This window comes from Anser cygnoides, chromosome 13 (assembly GCF_040182565.1).
Source record: "Anser cygnoides isolate HZ-2024a breed goose chromosome 13, Taihu_goose_T2T_genome, whole genome shotgun sequence".
NCBI classification, from domain to species: domain Eukaryota; kingdom Metazoa; phylum Chordata; class Aves; order Anseriformes; family Anatidae; genus Anser; species Anser cygnoides.
The window spans coordinates 2,032,693-2,051,008 of NC_089885.1; the positions used below are offsets into that span (position 1 = coordinate 2,032,693).

General features: G+C 36.5%; 1 protein-coding gene across 7 annotated transcripts in view; it reads right to left on the bottom strand.

The window, feature by feature from the left end:
* TENM1 (teneurin transmembrane protein 1) overlaps positions 1–18,316 on the bottom strand; it is an 848,278-nt gene that overhangs the window by 454,214 nt on the left and 375,748 nt on the right. The window lies entirely within an intron of this gene.

Below are 18,316 nucleotides of genomic sequence, written 5' to 3' on the forward strand. Positions count from 1 at the left end.
CGAATTATACTCTATTACTGTCAGCATTAGGACAAGCATGCTATTTATTGATATGGATAGGTTTTTTTTGCACAGCTAGGAAATGACACATTCCAAGAAATATTGTGATTTTTAAGATTAAGTAATTTTACTGTGGCCACTGCTGCTGTGGTGATCAAACGCACCACATTCTAGCTGATGAGAACTGCTTTTAATGGGGCAAAGAATACTATTTCTGTGGGAAAAAAAAAAAAAAAACACAAAAAACACATCTTAAAGATAAAATTCTCATTCTATTCTAAGGCTTTTTTCATGAAGTTGTGAAAATAGAAGCCTAATATATGCAAAATTGTTTTCTGAAAACTGACACAAAAGCTATCAACCTTAGTTGACAGCTCTCAACAAAGGTTACAGCTTGAATAACTGGTAAAGAAAATCACAAATATGACTTAATATACAGTCAAAAATAAGGAAGTCACTTTTAGAAAATTATAAGTTGATCACAAATTGTTCACAAAAATAATTAAGATATATATTATTTACTATTTTTCAGTGGAACATTGGATAAAATGGTATCTGTGTGTACTGAATAAGCACCTACGCTGCACTCCTGCCATTATTTAATTGATAAATTGTGCACTCAGGAAATGATCACTTTTTATGTCAGAGTGCTACGAGTAAGTGAAGGCGGTGATGACAAAGGGGACAGATATTTTTCTCCCTTTGTAATTTTGGTTTGCTAATACCAGCGTTCACTAGATTTACGAAATCTGACATCATTAAAAGCTCAACATTCCCCATAAATCCCTCAATTTAGAATAGATTCAAAAATTGTTTATGTCTTTCTACTGAGAGGCTTAGTTATAAATGACTCTGAAATTAATATATGAACTTTACCAGAGGCTTACACTCCAAAGTCAATGAAGCAATGCCTGAAGCATTAATAGCAGATGTTCTTTCAAAACCCTACTTTATTCAACTGTTCATTGTCCCTGGTATCCTGAACCCATGCTGTTGACCCTGTTGACCCATGATCCAGTCAAAATGAAGCATGTTGCTAAAGCATAGCTCATTTATAAGGAGCCAGTGAAGGGATGAATGGAGAATATTTCCTGTGGTTCAGTAGTTCTTCTGAGAATATAGAGAGATGGGTTTATACTCTCAGGCAGAGAAAAGAGACAAAATCTTTGATTCTTTGGAAGATCTCCTAAATACAAAGGTGTGTAAAATAGGGCACTGCCACCATCAGTTTTAAACAACAACAAGAAGCAAAAGTGCCTTGCTCAGCTCTTTAAATCAAAGGACAACATCTCCACCTGTAGGATTGCATGCTGCTGGTCCCAATGGGACAGAGACCGCCCTATGGGGAGTGGAATTAAAAACTTGTCTGTTTTCAGCATTTCCACATAAATCAAACACTGTACAACTGCAAATACTACCTTGATATTATCTAGGTCCTGCTCATATCAAAACATGCCCGTACTTGTGTGCAGTGTACCAGGTAGTTAAATACACAGGTTACACAGCCAGGCTCCTGCATTTTACTTGATAAAGATTGATCCTGGATCCATCCTTCTGTGAGCAGCCGAGACAAAACAGACCTATGCTACACCATACAGTCAAGGTTTAACTAAAGATTTTTGGTGTGACTCTGAATGAAACAATCTTTAAAACTCATCTGAAGCCAGCAAAAACTGTGCATTTTAGCATCTATCAGAGTCAGGACCATAGGTCAAAGGGTGAAGAACTACTCTGGACACAATACAGCTGAAAAGGTAGAGAACAAAGTGCCAGAGACCTCCTCAGCTTAATACTTAATTGTAAATATTAAACTAAACATTTTTCAGAGAAATATTGATCAACAAGTTAAATAGGCCTGTAGACAAGTTACTCAAGTAACTTTGGAGTGGTAGCACCTGAAAGTTAACAAAAATATACAGTTTACAAAACATTTGATTAGGTGATCAAATGCACTTTTTCATTGCCAGCTACTCTGGGCACTAGCACACACTGAATCTCCTTTTTATTTTTATTAGCAAAACCTACCAGAGCTATCCAATCCAGATCAATATCTCTGAATCTACACTCACAAAACTTGCATTACTGAAGCACTGGAGACTGTATGAGATTTCCATACGTACTTCTCTGATCCATAGACTAGTTTCCATGCTTACTCACGCATAAAACTTTTGTTTTGCATACCAGTTTTCCATGAATTTGAGAAGGTGGATAATATTGGCCGGACTGTTCTACATTCCTTCTGCTGACAACCCAATGGACTGGTGAAGTCACACCTGATGAAGAAGTTGCTTAAGAAGCCTTTAAAACATTTCTCTAAGATGTGTGCTGATATTTGAGTTGGCCAGCCTGTGCACAAGGACAAACTTAGCAGGCCTTCTCTGAAATTGAGCTAAAATTCCCCATCTCAGATGGGAAATGGCCAAGGGCCCAAGATTACAGCAATGACGCTTGTTACAGCACCCGCTGGAGCGCTCCTTTTCCCTAAGCTGTGGACTGATGAGTTATCAGCCTCATATGGACAATGACTGGGGAGAAAAAGACTTGTTCCTAAGTCAATTATTTGAAAATAGAACCCGTAATGTGAGATTTACTGTGATACTGTTAACTTTGTAGTGAATTGAAATGTTTGTAGCATCTGTAAAATTGACAGATTGTTTCTCATAGAGCTGACAGTTCAATAGCAAATACGGCTTTTATGTGCAGGAAAGCAGCAAGGTCAAACAGCTGCAAAGGGTATACTAGAAACACAGCTGATTTCTGGGGGAATAATGCATGCAGTGGAATTTACTATTTGTTTCTTTGAAAAGAGAGCAGATGTGAAAATATCCCAAAATGTCATCCATTCTTTTTTTTGCGAGCTTTATGTACCTAATATCAACAGAATGGCTAGGAAAAAAAATACTAGGTTTTGGGTTTATTTTCTACTTTTACCAGGTTCAGCAGAGACAAATCCCTTTCAAGAGGATTTCACAACCTAAAATATATGCTCAGTTCCTCCCAAATGTAGAAATAGCATTTGGTTGTTCTGCGTACCACAGTGAGAGCTCAGCAATGACCCAAACAGGAGAGGCAACTGTTCTTCTGTTTTTCTACTCAAGCATAAGATAATTTCAAGCTGGGAGAAAGAAATGGCCATTAGAATTTAACTTTCACTCCTTTCCCTCTATGTCTTCAGTTCGTGCTTCTATCTTATACTGGGATAGAAGGCAAATATAACTCTTTGGAGAACACATTTCTCTATTGTATCTGAAAGTACTGTAAGTTACTCAATGTACATCTCCATTGAAAAATTCACTGGAAAAAATGCATCACAAAATATAATTAATTGTTGATTTTGAAATTACAACAAATAGCATTTGATCAGCTCCTGTAAAGAACCAAGAAAAGAATGCAAGTTCATGATACGCGACAATTTAATGATAGCTCTGACTGTGGCTTGTCATCACTGAAGAAATATTAACTGTTAATGTTAACTGTAAAACACAGGTAGCTTGTCAAGCCAAGAAAGCTGGCTTGACTTCAGCTAGTGCCCAATCAAACACCCTTAACTGAAATGCTAAGAAGCTGCTAAATAAATAAGAAATCTGACAATTATTACAGATCTGTTTAATTCCTGGCTTTGTTAGTGTTCCCATGACCTTCAATGAGGCATTTAATCTCCTTCTGTATCAGACCTTAAATACTTGTCTGAGAGTGACTATGGGATACTAAAAGGCATAAATAGCAAAATAAGAGCAACATAAATTATTCATGTTTTATCAAAAGTTTGCCTCCAATTGAGTGAGTAAATAGAGCTTTTCAGTTGGAATTACAATGTATGTTTAATATTTTCTTTACAATAAATTTGTTTTATTTGCTAACTGCTTTATGTTCCTCAAACACCAGAGTGGTCTCAACCATTCTCTTCCAGGTCATTTATGATGAAATTACAGTCCCACGTATCAAACTCAGAACTTAAATACCATTCCCTAATGCCTCCTCAATGCAAACTGCTCTCTTCAAGGTAGAAAGGTTTGTCGTTTTTTTAATTTTTCTTTTTTTTTTTTCTTCCCTAAATCCAGAAAGTAATCAAAATCTGAGTCTGGGAATGCGGTGCAAATGATACCATCCTGAGGAGTAGGCCTCAAAGGATGATTTTTGCACAAATGTAAATTAGAAAGACAAGAGGGACAGCTCTCATCTAACAGTTTCTCATCCCTTCCCACACAAGAACCCAGTGAGCAGCTGCCCTTCCAGCCTTAACCACTGCCTGCAGCAGTAACCACTGCACCAGATGAAGACAGGCAGAGGAAGCTCCAAAAAGCAGGCAAGCCTGCTGCTGGTTCACAATTTTGCCGATTTGACTGCTTCTCCCTCCCATTTCTCTATACCTTCACCTAAGTTTCAGCCTCAGGAAAGGGGGTCACGAGCAGAACTTTGAAAACCCCTAGAATACTGCTTTGCCTTTTTTTTTTCCTTCCCCTTTGCTCAACTTTAAAGACGTTAAGACAAAAAAATGCGCTAACAAGTAGAGAGCAATAAGTCTCTTTTATTATGTAATTACGTATTTTTTAAAAAATTATGTAAAACCATTTGGCAGTCAACTTGAAACAAAGTTTCACAGATTTATCCCCTTACTTAAATAACACTAAAGAGTCATTGCTCCACTTAGTTCATAATGACAGGTCAGCTGAGCCTCCTCTCGGTGAAAATGAAGCTATGAGTTCCTACAGCAATGTGCGGGCTGTAAGCACTCAGGATTGCTTGGTGCAGAAAGCACAAATTAAAAAGCTGATTATACTCACACCCAGTAACCGAACTGCAGTGCAATGACAGTAAAGTATTCCCCCTCATTAAAATGCATATAATTAATTTCAAAATTGTGCATGTCTAATAGGATGCCTTGCTATTTAAAGAACCTTAACTCTGCCATGATGTCACAAAAATAAATTCATGGAACTTCTTTCCTATCTCATTTAACAACAAGATGCAAATGTAACTAATGTTTCCCTGGAAATTGAGAAAAATACCAGCACAGTGCCTAATCAACTTTGGTAATGTTATGGCATTTATCACCAACCGTAAGGGTAAAATAATTTCTGCAAAATAAATAAGTACTTCTTGTGGCTTGCACTGCACTTTAAGATAACTTTCAAACTGAGAAACATTTTTAGCTAGAAGATGAACAGATTCGGATTTCACTTTAATCTTCCCGTAGGTATTACTAGGCCTGATCCTTACACATGGTTCAGCAGAGGAAATGTATGAAAGTAGCTTCAGTGAGTGAAGCGCATATATCAAATATATATGATTAAGTAACATAATCATATTTTTGTATTATATGAGATTAAATGCTTCTGAATCTAAAGCAGTTGCAGAAAGTTGAAGTAGGATATCTAGTATTAACAGTACAAGCTCTACCTTACTGCTTGATTTTAGCAAAATAAGATATCAATTGCTTCAATGAGCATCTTACATGCCTAATATGTCACAGACAAAAATTCCCACTGCTAACATTTCTATTACAGATAGCCTTACTGAAATAATTTCATATCTGATAAGAAATTCCCCTGGTCCAAGTTAAAAGAAATTCTGCACAGCAATAATTATTAGTATGCAATAAATGAGGAACAAAAAAAACCCACACAACATATAAGGTACTATTTATCTCACTGTGTATCTGACACCAACTATCAGCAGACCATTCTAATTATCACTTCATAGAATAAACTATTCATATAATTATTCATATCCATAACTTATGACATCTGTTTAAAAACAAAACAAACGAAAAACAAAAAAGCAAATAAAACAAAAAGCACTGGAAGATATGGATGCATTTTTCAGATGTTCTATGAGGAAATTAAGCCAATTGTTTATCATAAAGAAAAGGAGCGACAAGTTAAAACAATTGGGATATGAAAGTTTTAGGACTACTATATGCTTGAAAAAGGTGGAGAATGTAAATTCTCTGTAAAACTCTAATGTATGTAAAACTCTATCATTCAAGTCCTTGGCACTGTGGGATCATGCAGTGTGTTTCCGTAGTTTGCTAGTTTTTTGTTTTATTTTACTTTTTATTGGGTTGTTTAGCACTTGTCAGGGTCCCCCCCCACCCCATTCTCAAACACCCATCCCACTGATGTGTGGGTGGTCTGAGCATCATCATGATTCAGTATGTGGTAGTTCTTGATGATATGGCACACATTTAACAATCAGTTTCACTCAAAATCTGTTGTAGAAAAAAGAGGCTGGGTATCCAGCTCCCCTGCATTTCCAGACAACTACTGTACAAGCAGGCAGAACTGCTCAAGAGAGTCACTTCTGGCCAGGAATTGCTGTAGGGTTCTAGACAGGGTGGACAGTGCAGCTCTTCCTAAAAGAAGTAAGATTTTATTTCTGGACCTCAATCCTAAAAGGAGCCTCCAGCCCTCATTTTCATCCAGGAACAAACAACATCAATATATTCATCAACTAACGTATATTAACATTAATAGGTTTAAAATAATTCAGAAGTTTAGCTCCTTGTTTTTACCAGATACAAGGCTTTCTACAATTAAAGAAGATTCTGTACAAAGCATGAAACAGTTTGAAAAATACAAGCCATGGCACTCAAAGCAGCCTCAAAGAATTCTGGAGTAACCTACAAGACCTTTTTTTATGAGATCCTGAAATGAGGTGAGAATTCAGATTCTCCTGCCAGTACAAGAGTCATTACCAAAAAGCTGGGATCACTACTTTGCTTGATTGAAAAAGAACTTTTGGATGGATATAAAACTCAAAGCCATAAATCTTTAGCATGAATTTTCAATCAAAAATAAAAAGCCGTAGTGCATAATGGTATTATTTCAAATAAATAACTTTAACAGAATAATCTCTTTCTATTGAGATGCTAGTTGAACGTGTCATTTAGCACTGAAACCTTAAATACCCAAAAACGATTGCTTGAAAGTTACAGACAGATAGATCAATGTTTTTAAAAACTCTTGTAGTTGTGCACTTGAACAGGAAGCCATGCAACACTTCACCACTTCTTAGCCACAAAGAAATGTTCCTTCCCCTGTTCTGCTACAGCTTTTATCACTCTGATTTCACCCAAATTCATCATTACTTGTAGTTAAGTCTTGACAATTACTGCACACCAGCTTCAAGTCTCAAAGAGTGAATGATCCCAATGTTCTCTATAGAATTTTTAACTTCAATGGAACATTGAAGTTAACATAATTTCAAAACAATCCTCTCTAAGTTGATTGATTTTATCAAACAAGTTTCAGTCTGCTTGCTACTTTCCTGACTTTTCAGCTCAACATTACTCAGTAAACTACCTTGTCATATTCTTATTACGCTGATTAATTCATCAAAAACAATGACAGTCTTAAATGTGCAAATGGAATGAACTCTGGTGCCCTCATATTTCTTTGCAACCCCTATTTGCTTGGGCTACTGAACATATGTGAGGTAATAAATCTCAAAGAATTGTTTATCAGGAGGTGTTGTAGAGATCAACCTGGAAGTTAAGCAAGCATATTCATCTTGAGATAGAAAATCGCCACTAAGCTCTTAATAAAGGATGGCTTGCTAAAAGGATGCAAGACACGGACTCCTCATGGCTCTTGAACAGGAGACATTTACTGCCCTTTTTCACTACTACATATACTTTCCCCGTAGCCCCATGCGCTGTCCACGCGCCTGAATCTGCCTTACAATTGGTTAGAAACCCTCAGACGCGCACCTTGAGCCAGCCAGCGATTGGCCACTGCCCAAAGCTCATATTTAACACTGTAGCCAATTTACTTTATCTCGACCTTGCTCAAGTTTTTGGTTCTACTGCTGTTTTACTGATTACCTCTAACTCAGGGACGTGTGAAACAGCACAAAGCTCCCTGCAAATTCCTTTCCCACAGCCTGCATCCTTTGCTCCTGTATCTTAGTGAGTTTACCAATGTGAACGGATGCTCTGGGGAAAAAAAAAAGTTCCTACTCTAAAATGATCCTCCCTTCCCACCCCTAAATCTAAAATGAAAAAGATTTTTATTAGTTTACCAGAAAATAAGAATGAAGACTTTAGAAGTCTATTTAATTATCAATGAATAGTATGTCACTTCAACTTTATCATCATGTTAACATGATAACACTGTTACTAAAAGTATTTATCCAGCCAAAATATTTTTTGGGGTGTTCTTTGCACAACAGGAACACATAGCAGACGACTCTGCAAGGGAACAAGAGTAAGAACCAAGCTTGGTTGAACAAAATTATATATCCAGCTGGTTTTTGTTTGTTTGCTTTTGAAAAAAAAAAAAAAAGAGAGAGGAAAGAGAAGGGAAAAAAAAGGGGAGAGAGAGGAAAAAAGAGAAGTAGAAAAGAAGGAAAAAAAAAGAAAAAAGAGATGGGGAAAAAAAGAGAGAAAATATAGCTAAGAAGGAATGCCTTGTATTCAGTACAAGCAGAAATATGTTGATACCTGATGGTTCGCCATATATAACACAGACTCCAAAGTTGAAAAGCAATTTAAGTTTCCCAATTAAGTTCCCTTCTCTGTTATTTTAGGTAGATTGAACTACACCAGTTCAGACTGCCTAGAAATCCCTATGCGTTTGCAGCAGGCAGCATAACGCTTCTTCCAGGAAAGAGTCTAGACTGTCACCTGCCCAGTATTGCTCATATGAACACCATAAAGACAGCATTTAGAAGAGATAATTAACACAAATTTAAACACGTTCCAGTAGGCACACAAATGTCTTCTCAAGTAATATAGAACTACAGTAACACACTGCAAGTCAAAATCACACTGCTTCCTTCTTATTATTTTCAAAGACTTGCTCAGCTGTGTCCTTTGTCTCCTGAAGGCTAAATCTTACTCAACTATTGAAAATTCAGTGTCAGGGAACTTGATTGTTCCCCTCTGTCTTTAGCTCTCTGGTCTCTGGGTTTATCCTGAGAAACACATTCTCCAAAGACTGAGTTTCTGGAGTCTAGTAGTTAGCCTACTGGAATCAGTGCTTAGGCTTCTATTGACTTCAAAGGACTTCAGATCACATCTTTGCTTAGCCTGCAACTCATCAATACAGAGATGTCAAATTTTATGAAGTCTGTGATTTAAGTTAGCTAGTTTTGAAAAGCACTCTATTATTTGGCAGTATGAGACAATGGAAATAGCTGTACCAACCACAGAAAATTTCAGTTTGAATCAGATAGCTTCAAAGTGTTATCATTTAAACTGAATTCCATTTATTTATTAAACATCTACTAGTCTGCAATTAAAAAGATTCAGACTTTTCAATTTATGGCACTATTTTCTAGGCAGGCAAATAAGAAAATGAATAAGAGGTTGCATTTATGCACGGTCTGAGACTACAAAGAGTTAAAATCATTTGAATGATGAGAAACATCAGAGTTATACTGGCTAGAGACAACAATTCACACTGCCAAACTCAGGCTACAATCCGTCAAGATAAGGAAGGAGCTCATCAATTTTGGTGTTTGTCATCACAAGCTGGCTAGGCTATACAGCTCCAACGTGTTGCATCATCTTCTGACAGGATGGAGAAAGAGTAAAAAGCCTTTATATATATATATTCATAATGTGCACATAACTGAAATATATATACTGAAATTTGAAAGTAATTGTCCCTAAGCAGCTGGTGTGAAGGCAACCCAAGGAAAAAAATAGGAGAATCACTATCTAATCTATCATTTCCATTTCTGTTTTCACAAATGCTATCACATGGATTTGGTTAGAATAGATGTATGTTGTTAGAGCACACAGACAAAACAGAGGGGCAGAGACACTTACGTAGAAAAAGGCTAATGTGCCTTCCTGCATTTAATGGTATTTAGGATATATGACACTTTGAATGTCAGATATATAAATATATAAATCATAAATTTTATCTTCCTTTATAACAAGTCTGTCCAATCATAGAGATGGTTAGGAAGTTCCTAAACAAGACGCTCTCCCCATGAGTTTCTACCACTGATGCAGTGCTATGAAGTAGTATTGGAATGCTAAGAAAACTACTGATTGAGGAGTTGTCTCTGCTTGCAAATATTTTTGAGTATATCTATTCAAACAACTTTAAACAGATACCATATTTTAAAAAATGAACATAAATTCTGGTGGAAGCTTTTGTTCAAGTAAGCAATTTAAGAACACTGGAAAATGTTTGAAGAGTTTTCACCACTGGCAAAGAACTATGTAATGCCTGACAAATCCTACACTACAAGAACACAGTTGAAACCACAGAATACCCAATACTACCATATGGGGAGTGTGGAATTCCTTCTGTCTCCTTTGCTGGGTCTCTGTTGGCTTAAACAAAAATTAAAACAAAACAAAATATAAAAAACAACCAAGTCCTCATGATACAAGGTTAATTTAATTATTCACGTGCATCAAGAGATTACCCATATTTTGGCTAAAGAGGGAAGATTTAATACTTTGAGTGAGGAGAGAGAGAGGGGAAAAAAAACTGTTTTTATTTTTCAGTTTAATAGAACTATAACATACGAAATTAAGTGTGTCATAAAAGTAGCTGCTCTTATCTTTGTCATTTCATATTTTATCATTTCAAACATGCTATAGTAATATCTGTGTCCTTATTCCCTGAATTAGGATCATCACTTCCTTAGCAATTTCCTAGAGTTCTTTGGAAAGTAGAGGACTATTTTCTCATGGACTGCTAGAAAATATTTTTAAACCTAGTATATTTGTCTCAGATTCAGCTTCAGAATTGTTAAAAAATGCTGAGCGTCCCATCACAAAGATTACACTTTAATGTAAATTGGAAATTGCCAGGCAGTAGACTCTGAAAAGAGGTCTTTTTGAGAAATTTGTGAGCACATCATTTAATATTAAATTATTTTATTTGAATTCTCTTTTAAGAGATGATCCTCCAGAAGTTTCAAATTTCTGTAGACCAATACACAGTACAGGGCACAATGATATTACAAGAAAGTACAAGAGTTCGATCAGCTTCATTTGAGCCAAATTCTGACAGAGCATTCACTTTTGTGGGTGGGCGGGCACTCTGTGAAGAAACACTTCATAAACTTGATCCAACTCAGCTAAAAAAGAATGTACAACCTTTCCTTGTTTCCCCTGTTATTTCTTTGTCAACCACATTTTGTTCTCAGATTTGCTCTCTAATGAAGATGAATCTGAAAGCCAAATTAACCATCCACATTATATGGTATCTCAGTCTATTTCTGCAACTGGCATCTTAAGCTTGCACTAATTTGAGATATAGACTAACTTGTTTGGAATACTCTAATAAACCTGTTGTTCTTTTTCTTTTTTTTTTTCCCCAGACACCTGTTTTGTTGGATCACACTGTCTGATCTGTGAATTAAATAATTCTGCCTATCAGCTGACTACAAAGATCCAGCAGAAATGTTAAATAGCAGAAGATGAGATCAAACACTGATCATTAATAATTTGTTAATTTTCATGCCATATTCAGGCTACATCCTAGTGTTTTTCTTCTTCTCATCCTTCACTCTATGGTTATTTTTCACTTGAAGGGTTTTCAGGGCATCAGTGCACAATGCAGTTGTACCAACCCAAGCTGAATCACAGACATATTCATTCTCTTTTTCATTATTATTATTTTTTAATTATTTTTTGCTATAGAAGGATTCTCATTTGGAAGAACTGCAGTCCCTACTTTTTTTTTTTTTTGAGAATTCTTTGCAATCCCTAGGAAGGAATTCACTCATGTATTTCTCACCAATAAGATTTCTAATGAAGGCAGAATTATTGTCTCCAATGAAGTTATGATATGTCTGTAACACTTAAACAAAATATGTCCAAAGGTCATGGCAAAGCTAACAGTTTTAAAATAAGATGACATAGTGCTTTCAGGATTAGGTACCCAATTTTCCCCATTTATCTAATGGATAATCTGGAGTAGAGATGATATAAAAAAATAAATGAAGGAAAAGGAAGGAAAAGTTTCCAAGAAACCGCTGAGAATGTCAACATATTTTCAAACAGAAGAGTGCATAGGAAAAAAAAAAAGATTTATAGAGCTAAAAATACTGCAGCTTCTTTGAAGAAAGACAGAAAATGAAAGGACTTGAGGTATCTGTAAGTAGCATATATAACTGCAGTTAAAGCAGTAAAAAGGAAGTGTACTTAATTTTAGTCTGCATATTCGTTAGTCGTCCATTCAAGCATAAAAGTGGATTTTCTGCTGTAGCAACAGTTTTAGTTTCTGTTTTTCATCATAGAACTAATTAAAAGTAGAGATGGGTTGAACTGCTAAGGAAAAAATATATGTGTGGGTATATTTCAATTTTGGATTATCCGTTAAGACATATAGGACTTACCAAATACGGTTCATTTCTACCAAGTTCAGGCCTTTCAAGTTCAGGCCTTTCAACACAAAAAGCTCCAGAGTTTGCCTGAAGCAGACTTCTGCAGAGGTAAAATCCCTGAAATTACCCAAAATATACTTGTTTTTCTTTTCATCATGACTTTCTAAAAATATATATTTCTTTTTTCTCTGAGAGTTTATGAAAGACAACATTCTAATGTAGATTTGCCAGGAGGAAGCGACTACTAAGAAAAGATCTATAAAATATTTGAGACAATTTTATTAAATGCATACAAAACCCCTTTGCAACTCCTAAAGGCTTGCTTTTAAACTCCATTGCGCCACATTCCTATTTAAGCACATGTAAAATTAATGGAAACATTTCCTGATGTAGAACTGTGTGCAGCCAAAATGTTTTAAGATCTAATCCAGCAAACCTTCTATTTGTTTACTCAGGCATACAGGTGTAATTTGAAGCATTTTCAGGAAGAGTAAATGGGAGAGATTTGGTGTAGTAGATAAGCCATATCAAAAGTCAAGAGAGATTTTAAAAATGAAGATAATGGATGTGTGTAAAGAACAGTTGCCAAAGACTTGATAGAACATAGACCTGGAGGCCAGAAGATGGGTTAGTGAACCATAACTGTCCATGTTGCATTTTATATTTTAAGGGCATATGGCACATGGGTATTCTCACCCCCGGGCTCCTGCCATGATGTGCTGCTGGGGACAGGGAACCCCAAGGTGGCCAAACCTGGGATGTGCTCCACAGACCAGCACCAGCCATGTGTGTATTCTGGGTGTTCTAACACCTCTGAGTTGCAAGTACTTGAAATGTTCATTTCAAGAATACTCAAGCCATATTTTACTCAAAACAGATGGAATTATTTTCAGGTTGTATACTTGGATAGCGCACACACCTGATCCTCACCTTTTAGGAAACAAATGATTTGAGTGAGCTCTCTCCTCCTGAATGTTACAGCTGTCACGGTAAGCTAGGTTTTCAAAGTCCTGCCCAATTTTTAATTAAAAGATGTGAATGAAAAGCTGACACTCAGTTGTGCCTGAGAAGATTCTTTTACAGAAGATGTTGTGTTATAGAAGTTGGGTGTTAATTTGACAATTAAATATGTTTCTGGTGTTCAAGTCATGCAGACAGTTTGCAATATTCAGACAAATATTTTGTTACCTACCATAGCATTTAAAGTTCAAGGACGTTTCTCTTAGATGCCTGCAGCCTAATAAAGTTATTTACATTTTGAAGAAACATGCATCATAATCTAAATCTAAACATTATGAATAAATAGTTCCCTAACTAGAAGTGCTTACAAAGTAGGATTTTTTTATTTTTTTATATTTTTTTATAAACCTGTAGTTCTCTATAGCTATGTTTGCTTATATATGCAAAACTTCTTGGTATGTTAATTGCTTTATTTGTCATTGTTATAGATTGTTACTATAACAATTACTACGAAGATGAATGCTTTTTGTCATAGTTTGACAAAAAAAGCTACGCAGATTAAGGCAACATAGCAATTAAAACTGTGGAATAAAACAATAATTTCTTCCACAAAGCATATTGTTTTAGTTATACGTAGGATCAGTTACAAACTTATAAATGCACATTTTAATGAGCAATTATCATACGCCAAAGAGATTAAGAGAAGGATCATGTACTGATTATATCTGAGGAATATAAACATGCACAGAAAGAAAAAGCTGGAATTCTGAACCCCTGAAACGGAAGCGAAAACAACTTCAAGAGACATAGTGAACTGGACATGACTGATGAGAATCAAATCGATTTCCCCAATTTCATTTACATAAAATTCTCTTTTCAGTACAGGGTATGCCCATTAATATCTACTAATGAAATGAAATCTTCTCAATTATCTATATTTATACAACTGTTACACTTGCTGCTGATCAATAATGGTCACACAGCAGTTAACATTATTAATGGCCTAGGGTAACTGTCCAAAGCTTAGCTGTAAATCTGCAGTAAGTCCAAGTAGGAAAGGATAAACGATGGAAATATAAACTGAAAGCAAAGGAAATTAAATGTTCTTTTGTTTTAACATAACACTAACTCAGAGTGGTTACATGACACTATGCGCAAAGTTTTAAGAAGGCTAGATAGACAAATAACATTTATTGTTATGCAATATTGAGACAGATCAGCCTTTAAACCTCCAGCAAGAATATGCTTCCCTTCTAGGGGTGGGATCATCCAGTATGATTAAGCCTATGAGTCTTTTACCTGGATCAGCACCACGACTTATGCTTGAAAGGAAGATGACAGAGCAGATACATTCGTGGTCTGATTCAGAGCAACAAAATCCTCTGCTCTTTCTCAAAGCCTAAACATCAAAAGTTTTATGGGAAATGAAATTCAGGGCTTACTCTTAATTTTTGTAGTTCAACTATGTATCCCAAAATAGATTTAGAGAAAGGTGTATGGCTTTATTTAATTTCCATATTTATCATAGTCATGACAGTGATTTCTTTAGCTATATGCCCAAGGAAGGAGTGTCATACACATAATTAAATAAACAGACACTCATGCCCAGCAATATTTTGTGTGGCAGATACAAATTGAGGGCCAGATTAGAACCTTCAGGCAAATAGTATGCCAGGTTAACACAAATGCAACTTTATTAACTCGAGCTAGGAAATAACCGTCTAACACAGCACATTCCTTCCAGCAGAAGTCAGATTTACAGTCCTAGGAGGATGAAAGCTGGGGCCACGCACAGGCTAGTGCCCATAGGCACTACTAACAGCTACCAGGTCCCCTCACTAAAGTAGTGCCACATGTCAACTAATAAAAGAAATACCTTTGGTGCATTTAATAATTAAGTTCAAGGCACTTTCAAACAAGTGCTTTATTGGCTAAAAAGTTGTATTTTTAATTCCTCTAGCAGAGGCTGAATTGAATGTATATTTTAATTTAACCTATGATCCAATTCTACCAAGTAATCACTTGATACATTCTTCTAGCCATTTAGGGCTACCAATTGGTACAGAAATAGTTTTAATCTAAAGCCTTATGGATTTTTTTTTAAACCTTTTTCAGCTTCTTAGCTTAAATTAAGCTAAAGGCTTGTAGACACAGAGTAGTGCAGCCTGATTGCATGTAGCATGTACAATCCATGAAACAATCCCTTGAAATAATTTAAAGAGACTTGTTCAGGTGGAGTCAGGTCATTAGAAGTCTGACTACACTGCAAAATGCTTCATTGTGTTGCCCATCAACACTTAACTCCGTACAGTGTTTGCAGTTCTCTCTGAACTTTGCTTTACTTTGACTCCCCAGCTCCACTCAAGCAACAGCAGCTAAACTGAAGGTTGACTTGAACACAAGGATTCAAGTGACCTTGGTCCATCACCACAGAGTTTGGGATGCACTTTCAGGGGCAATTAGATTGTTTCTATTTGGAGAAGAGATTTGAGTCTTGATTCAGGCATCCCTTGCACATAATTAGCAACATATTAGAAACCTAATATTGTGACACTTTCCAGTTCCCTGCCTCCTTCCAGCTGGTGCATCATTCAAAAGAGCTCCCTTGTCCTGCAGTTGTCAAGGTCATATTACAAGTTCTTGGTCTGGCTGCCAAGCTTCCTCACTACATCTTTCTGTATTCATCCTTTCCTTAGCTTAAAGTCTTTTGTACAGACTTCTTGATGCCACTTTTTGCATTCAGGTCCTACACTTTCTTGGTTTGCATGGATCAGTTTCTCCTGTAGTCTAAATATCACACCTGATTCAGGTGATGATTCCCACTGCTCTGCTGAGTGTCAGTAAATGAGCTTACTCCTTACTCACAAACATACGTGCTTGTGTGTGTATACATACCAACTCCTTTACAGGAAAGATATAACATTTGCTGTTGGTGTCCAGCACCTTCACTATTCTCAGCCTTAAAAATACCTGACAATTAACTGCTGTGAAATTGTTTCCAAGAAAATACAAATCTGTGTGGCTCCTCTGTGATTTCCCAGCTTGCATGGTGACCGCCAGCCAACTGAGGAGAGACAGAATGTCTCCAGACAACCTATGAATGCTGGAATAACAACTTTGTCAAGTGAACAAGGGATGAGAGAATCCCATTAGGTTACCAATGACTATTTATTTTCCCTAGTGGCTCGAGGGAAGGGTGGGAGATTCCTCTCATCCTTTATGCCCAGCACACAGCTCAGACTGAAGTACTGTGAATTAGTTTCCAGCCTGCCTTCACATTGCAGGCACAGAGATTACTAGTCCTAATGATCAAGTACATTTTACACCTTTTAAGTACCAAGTGGTAGTCAAGGATGGGAGATTTAGATTTACATGAGCTAATTCAAGCAAGATTCTTTTTCATCTATTCTTACCCTAGGGAAAGGTGGAAATTGACTTTCACACCCTTTAGCCTTTCTTCCAACTTCCTGAACATCTATTTTACTAGCTATACAAGTGAAGGTGTCACTCTTGCTGTATGACAATTGCTAAGTCATCTCCCTTTCCAGTCCCAGTTCTGTAAAGCAGAAATAACTGCTTAAACAACCTCATGAAGGACTTTGAAGTGTGTGGACAACCTGTGCTACAAGAAACAAATGCTAAGAGAGACAAATAAAGTATTATTTCATGATTTAAAAAAAAAAAAAAAGGCATTATGCTAGTAACCATCTGAACCAAATGAAGACCAGGCCCTCTACATTAGAGAACGAAAGGCCCTCTTTGACCTCACTGCAGATACCTCCCTCTAGGTGAGACAGATGCAGATTAGTGCTGCATGTATAAGGCTGACTTAGGCTGACTTATTTCCAAACGTAAAAACAAAAAACAAACACGCCAATTGATAAATAATTCTGTCTTTAAGAAAAAAAAGTTAAAAAATAGGGTGCTGTAACAAAGTATTCAACTTTTAGGAAATGAAGCAAGTTACAAAGCTTCAAAACTTCTTTGGGGGTTGGAAATTCAACCACTCTACTTTCACAGTTCTCTGTACTTAAACCAGAAAGATCAATATGCACACTGGGAAGAGCAGGAGGAATGATGTTTTCAGTTAAGTCATGGCAAGTGGTATCTCCACAGTGAAAACAGAAACAGTTCCCACACAAACTACGTGGTAACTACAAGGAACTACACTCGCATGCTTTTCATGGATACTATACTGCAGCTATGCCCTTTTCTTTATGGAATGAGATGAATGGTTTATTGAGCTTTGTCTCCTCTTCCCTTCCTATTGCTCCTCCTCTCTTCCACAAATACTTGCACATTCCTCCATACCTTCTGGACAGTCTAGTCCAAGCTAGGTTTTAATCTACAGGACTACTCCCACAGCCTTCAAATCATCTTGAAGGACCCTGCAAAACTCCAGCTGTACATCACATCAAACCATGCAAAACGCCAAATCATCTCTACAAAACTTCTGATTAGGTCAAGAAGATCCAATAAACTGAGTCTTTGGGATTCCAGTATAACAACTCCTTTTACTGAAAATATTTTGGAAATTAAATTCAAGCTGGCAAGCTTTGTGAAACCCAAACAGCTAAAATGGGCCAATCTACTATTCAGATGAAAGTGAAATATGTGCACTTTTGTTGTTACTGTTCCAGCAGAGATTAAGCAATTTTCTGTTGAACTGTTTATTGTTCAGTATTATGATTTACAATATGAGCTGTGCCAACATTCTGAAAGAAGCACCAGAAGAATCTTCCTTTCTGTGCCTTTTTTAATGAAATAAAACTTTCCCATAAACACTGAAAAATATAGGAACTGAGAAAGCTCCACTGAACTCAGCATCTGCAATGCCTACTGGAGAAGACAAAACAACCTACACAGACCTCACTCACAATGAAATTCAACTTTATTCTTCGTACTGGAAACCAACCCCTCACCCCCAGTTTAAAAATATTTGCCTACCATTTTGTCATTACAATCTTTCTGTGCTACAGGACCATTACTTGTCACTAGCTGTGAAAGAAATGACTGCTGCTGAGTTGCATAGTCCATTATATTTTTACATATAAAGAGA